Source organism: Symphalangus syndactylus, chromosome 19 (genome assembly GCF_028878055.3).
Source record: "Symphalangus syndactylus isolate Jambi chromosome 19, NHGRI_mSymSyn1-v2.1_pri, whole genome shotgun sequence".
NCBI lineage: Eukaryota > Metazoa > Chordata > Mammalia > Primates > Hylobatidae > Symphalangus > Symphalangus syndactylus.
In genome coordinates this window covers 45392149-45398386 of record NC_072434.2, presented here as the reverse complement: position 1 = coordinate 45398386, position 6238 = coordinate 45392149, and the positions used below count along the sequence as shown (strand labels likewise).

The window sequence follows — 6238 nt, the reverse complement described above, 5'->3', positions numbered from 1 at the left end:
CCCTCAAAGTCGTCCATGAGGGCTGGAATCAACTTCTTCCTAACTCCTGTTAATGTTGATATTTCAATCTCCTCCCATCAATCACAAATGTCCTTAATGGTATTTGCTATTAAGGACATTTGTGATTCACGGGAGGAGGTTGAAATATCATGAAGGGATTAATGGTGAAACCTTTCCAAAAGGTTTTCAATTCAGTTTATCCAGATTCATCAAAGAAATTACTATCTATTACACCTATACCTTTACAAAATGCATTTATTATTTAATAAAAACACTTTAAAGTCAAAACCACTCCTTGATCCACAGGCTGAAGGATAGATATTGTGTTAGCAGCCATGAAAATAACATTAATTTCCAAGTACATCTCCATCTAAGCTTCTGGGTAGCTAGGTGAATTGTCAATAAGCAGCAACTTTTTTCCTTTTTTTCTTTTCTTTCCTTTTTTTTTTTCCTTTATGTAGTTTCCCTCTTGTTGCCCAGGCTGGAGAGCAGTGGTGTGGTCTCTGCTCACTGCAACCTCCGCCTCCAGGGTTCAAGCCATTCTTCTGCCTCAGCCTCCCAAGTAGCTGAAATTACAGGTACCACCACCATGCCTGACTAATTTTTTTGTATTTTTAGTAGAGACGGGGTTTCATCATTTTTGCCAGGCTGGTCTCGAACTCCTGACCTCAGGCGATCCACCCACCTCGGCCTCCCAAAGTGCAGGGATTACAGGTGTGAGCCACTGCGCCTGGCCAAGCAGCAATCCCTTTAAAGGGATCTTTTTTTTTTTTTTTTTTTTCTGAGCAGTAGATCTTAATAGTGGGATTAAAATGTTCAGTAAACCATGCAGTTAACAGATGTGTTGTCACTCAGACTGTGATGTTCCATTTCTAGAGCACAGAAAGAATAGATTTTGCATAATTCTTAAGGGCCCTGAGATTTTCAGAGTGGTCAATGAAATGAGCATTGGCTGTAACTTAAACTCACCAACTGCAGGGGTCCTCAAAGACAGTCAGCCCATCCTTTGAAGTTTTGAAGCCAAGTGTTGATGTCTCTCTAGCGATGAAAATTTTACATCTTCACTAAGCTTAATCATTTCTAGCTCTGGACTTCAAGTGAGAGACGTGCGATTCTTCCTTTCATTTGAGCTCTTTGAGGCCACTGTGGTTACTAATTAACACCCCCGGCGGATGTCAGCCTCCTCCCTCCTCAATCGAGTTCACCCACACCCAGGCGTGGGGAACGGGGCTTCCCGCACCCCACACGCCCTGCACGCCTGGGGCTCTCCCACAGGGGGCTTTCGTGAGCCAGGGAGCAAGGGACGTCCCCCCGCTCCAGCCCAGCCAGGCTGCGCAGGCAGAAGGAATCTCTCAACCTGCCCTGGCACGCGGGGATTTTGTGTTGGCTGCCCCGGCTCCACTGGAAGTAGGACTGTCTCACCATCAGACTCCTCAGTGGCTTTCGCACCCCAATAAATGCCAGGAGGACCAGGATCCGCAGCACAGTGGCCTGCTGGGCGCGTGCTCAGTGGGACTCAACTCAAGCTGAGTCACAGGGGCAAGGTGTGTTTGTGCCACCCACGTCCCACCGGAGTCCGCGGTCGGGTTGGAGCCCTAGGTCGCCAGGGTGGCGTGGGAAACCGAAGACGGGGCACATCCACCTCTGAAGCTCGCGACCCCGGAGGCCTTTAGGACGCGGGGTTGGGGCGGGTTGGGGGCAGGGCGGCGGCCTGTCTTTCGCGGTGAGCCTCTGAGTCTGTATGGAGAGGCGTGTCTTCCCTTCCAGCTGACCTGCCTAGGCTCTCTGAGTTCCAGGTCCCGTGAGAGACTCCACTCAGAGGAGGGCTGTCATTCTTTCCTGAGCCTCACGGGGATCCCAGAGCCCGTCCAGGTACCGGGAGGTGGACTGTTTACTGCTCATGCTCGGGTTAGCAGGCAACAGCCTAGGTTTTCTAACTAGCCAAGGCGGAGCTCTCATCCGTTCTCTCTTTCTCCCCGCCTCGTTCTTCAGTGGGGCCGGCGGAGACCATCCCGGGAAACATTGGCCCAGGCAGGCGCCAGTCCTGCTCTTCTTTCTGCGCCCTTTCTACGCGGGAGGAAACTCAGGCAGAGATGGGGAGAGGAACGGAGACAGATAGGGAGGGAGCGATGGAGGGAGGAAAGAACGGATGGACCTCGGGACCTCGGAAGGGATGGAGGGATAGAAGGAGGGAGAGAGGGAAGGAGGGAGGGAGGGAGGAAGGGAGGAACTGAGGGAGGGACGGAGAGAGGGAGGGAGGGAGGGAGCAAGAAACAGAGAGAGGAAGGCAGAGAGAAAAACGGTCTTCTGCCTCCAGGACCAGCAGGATCTCTCACCCCGGGAAAATGTTGGGTGCCCAGTGCATGCTAAGTGCTGGGCCCACAGCCTCGTCGGCCTGCGGGGCTGTCACCGGCCCTCCGGATCGCCAGCCTGGGTTACTTCATCCGGGAATGATTCAGACGAATTTCGTCTCCCAAGGAATGAGCGCATTGCCCAGAGAGCAATGAGCGGAGACTCGGGTGATTGTCCATTTTTCATCCATATGGTTCACAGATGAGATAGCCCCACGTTGAGCCTGCAGTGGAGCTCGACGTGGATAGTCCCGTCCACACAGGGGTCACACTCAGGCCGACTGAAGCGTGGTTTCGGGTTCCACATTCCTTTGCCTTCTGCAAGGGGGCCTGTTGCTCATGTGTCTCTGGCCCCTGAAAGCGTGACCATGTTGACTGTTTGTTTCCCGAGCTCTGTGGGGACACAGAAACCTCCAGAGAAGCATGGAAAAGCAGCATCGTGTCTTCGCTCTCCTTTCCAGTTTCCTGTTTGGAAACAGGCCATAGTGGAGACTCCCCATGTTGCAGGAAACAGGAATCCATCGTCAGGCCGTGATGCACAGGGCGTTTCTTTTCTCTGTAGTTTCGCTCTCGTTTTCTACATGAAAATGAACGAGATCCGGAAGGAATCAAAAAAGGATTTATAGTACACAAGTCTTGACTACTGTTGCATTCCACTTTGAAATCACTCTGAGCTAAAACAACAATTTTCCAAGATTTAAAGAAAAATTGATTTTATAAAAGGGATTCTTTTATTCACTCAATACATCATTTATGTTACTGACAGTAACAAGTGACATTTTTTCCACTATAATTTGCTCTGATGAAAGAAATAATTCTTTTAATTCCTAACAAATGCTACATTTTCAAGACTAAAGGAATTATCAGTAGGCATTCTTTTTTCTTGATCTAAGTTATTTGTCTCTAAAATATGTCAAGTAAGCTTTTAAAGATTCAGGGAGGGGCAGCGTCATGATTTTTTCTCTCACTAAATATTGAGGTGGCTCCTCTGGCTTCATCGCTTCACTGTCATCTTTTTCTTCCTCTTCTTTGTTATCTTCTTCCATTTTTTTCATCCTCCTCACTGTCTAGAGGCTGAGGAATAAGCTGATTACCCACAAATACGTAAGTGGTAATTCTCTGTTTAACTCACTTTCTTTTCCTTTTGGGTGGAGCCCTTTGAGGAACCCCCTTGGCCTGCATCTCATCATTTATGAAATTTCTAAGTGTGCGTTGAATGTAAATACGGGCCAAGTCCTGTAGATTCCTGACAGTGATTCCTTACAGATTTGTAGTGGTGAGGGTTAGATTTAATTTTATATAAGGTTTAAATAATTGTTAAGCTTATATAACCTGATCTGAATTTGCATTTCCTCTATGAAAACTTCAATTATCTACTAAGGAAATCAAATGCTTTGTACATCTATTTACATTACTTTTGTTGCAATTACTGTTGTTGGGTGGCTGTATATATATTCCGGGCAATATATGAGTGCAATAACAATACAAAATATTGAATAATTTCGCTTTTAAAAGTCCCACAAATTTTATGAAATTTTACAGCACTGCTACGTTTGCTTTTGAATCTCTTGACAAAAGACATGAGTAAAATATTTGCTTCTCTCATAGAGATTTTAAGAGCACAGCAAGTGCATTATTAAAATAGGAAGTATGTACTTAATACAACTCTTTCTATGGACCCTTTACATTTTCAGTATTTTAAAAAATGAGGTTATCTTAACTCTCTAGAATTTTAAAAGTATATTTAGAATTTTTTTTCTCTAGTTCACTGTATAAAGTATTTGGTTTTTTTAAAAAAGCAAAACCATTGTTATGTGTGACTCTTGATAGGCCACAGAACCAGTGAATGAGCATGAGTGAGGCCACTTTCTTAGATGGCTGTAAGTAGCAGGGCCACGGTAGACCTGGTCAGCGGATGCACTTTAGCAGATGGAACTTCTAGTTTATCTGAATATTTATCTTTGACAAGGTAGGGCTGAGCCTACATTTGCTTTGGATCTTTCTAATACAAGAAATATTCACAGAAATTGTATGTAGATACCCTTTGTTTTGAAAATCCTGTTCAGAATCATAGTGTAATCTTTGGGACTCATGCCATGCTCATTTGACTTCTTCCTATATTTTTTATGTTTCTTTTGGTAAAACAATAATGGTTTTCATTTTTTACTTAATATCACATAATTAAACTGTCCATATTTGAGCTTTATTGTAGCATATCAGTGATAAAAAACAGGTAGTAACTGCCATTGTTTGTTTGTTTGTTTTCCTAATAAGGCCTGAAAACAGCCATTCCTTGTTAAGAAAGTGAGCAATGTAACATATTTGCTAGAGATACATGGATTATATATTTCTTAAAGGGAAAAATTTGAGAGTATCATGGACTACCACCAGCATTATTATTACAATAGTTGCTCAGATTTGGTTAAGGAAGCCCAATCAATGTATAGTGAAAGGATTATTATCTCTCTACTAAGATTCAGATATTGTTTCAAAAATCTCAGCTCCAATAATTCCACAACATCTAAAAACAAGTGTTTGTGATCATGTGTAAACATGAAATTGTTCCAAGTAAGTGAGGATATTTTAGTTATGTGAAAGACAGTATGAATGGAAGGTTATTTGTTTTATACCAGTGGCTGAGATGGTGGAATTGGGGTTATTTCTACAGTTATTCTTAGATAATTACTAAACTGTTAAGAAATGCCCCATATCATTTGTATCTAGGAAAGAAAAAAAATCAGTATCATACTGTTGTCATCTGTCAGAAATGTTCATTTTATTTTGAATTAAATGTGGCTTTTGAAGTTACCTTGAATTCCTGGTGACCACATGTTTTTATCTGGAAAACCTGGGGAAGTTATCTGTCTCATCTACTCTGCTTTTTTTTTTTTTTTTCTCGGTTGGAGCTGCTGTTTAGATGATGCTTTTACTATGTAGGAGAGAGTTTTTGTTAAGGATATATTTGAAGATTGGCTTTTCCATATTGTCCTTCATTCTTTGACCTTGGCAAAGTGTACAGTAGATTTTCATGATCATTGCATACTTCTTGTCACTAAAATGTATCTTTTATGTTTTTAAATACATTCATTTTACACTTGTGACTTTATCATTGACTTTAAGAAGTAGAAATAAAAAATGAAAATTAAAAAAAGAAAATGAATGAGATCCACACATCTGCGTGTGTGAGACTATCACGGCAACAGCGACACCCACAGGCATTGCGGCCTTCACGGAGAGGGCCTGGAAAACTCCAGACTGTCATGGAGGTTCAGTTCCACACTCCACCCTTCCAGGGTGGTTTCTCCCTGAAATCGTGTGTGAGCCCAGAGGGAAACTTCCAGTTTCCGTAGAATTCTGGAGAACTCAGAGAGCCTGCCCCAGAAGCCCCATTTCCCGGCCGATCTGGCCCCCACTTCACCTACCACACGCCCTGTGTCTGTGGTTTCTGGCTTCGGAGAGCGGGTTACCCAGGGCCGTTGCGTGCTCATTCATATTCACGAAGGGGTGAAGCTGGTGGGTCTTCATAAGGGCCACTGGCGGGGTCGGACTCCTGACTGGACCTGCATGCAGCACAGAGGCCAACTGAGGCGCACGGGAGCCGCCGGCCTCTCTCTGCCCGTGTCTGTCCGTGAAATTCCGGCCAGGTGCCCTAGCAATGGCTCTCCCGACATCTTCTGACAGCCCCTTCCCCGCGAGGACGAGGACGGCGGAGGAGACTCCTTTGTAACCTGAACGAAAAAGATGCTCTGCCAGCGTGCTTTGAGCGGAACCCGTACCCGAACTGGCCAGAGAGACCTGACTTTTGGAGTCCAGGATTCAGATTTCGTGTCAGAATTGAAGGTCCGGGCATCCGGGCCAGGGTGGCAGGGAACCCGCGCACTCAGGCG

General features: G+C 44.9%; 1 long non-coding RNA gene across 1 annotated transcript; it reads left to right on the top strand.

Moving 5' to 3' along the window:
* The first annotated feature begins 1741 nt into the window (after positions 1-1741).
* Positions 1742-5445, top strand: LOC134731933 (uncharacterized). Its single transcript, XR_010114660.1, has 2 exons — positions 1742-1872; positions 2318-5445. It is a non-coding gene; the product is annotated as an uncharacterized lncRNA (long non-coding RNA).
* The last annotated feature ends 793 nt before the right edge of the window (positions 5446-6238 follow it).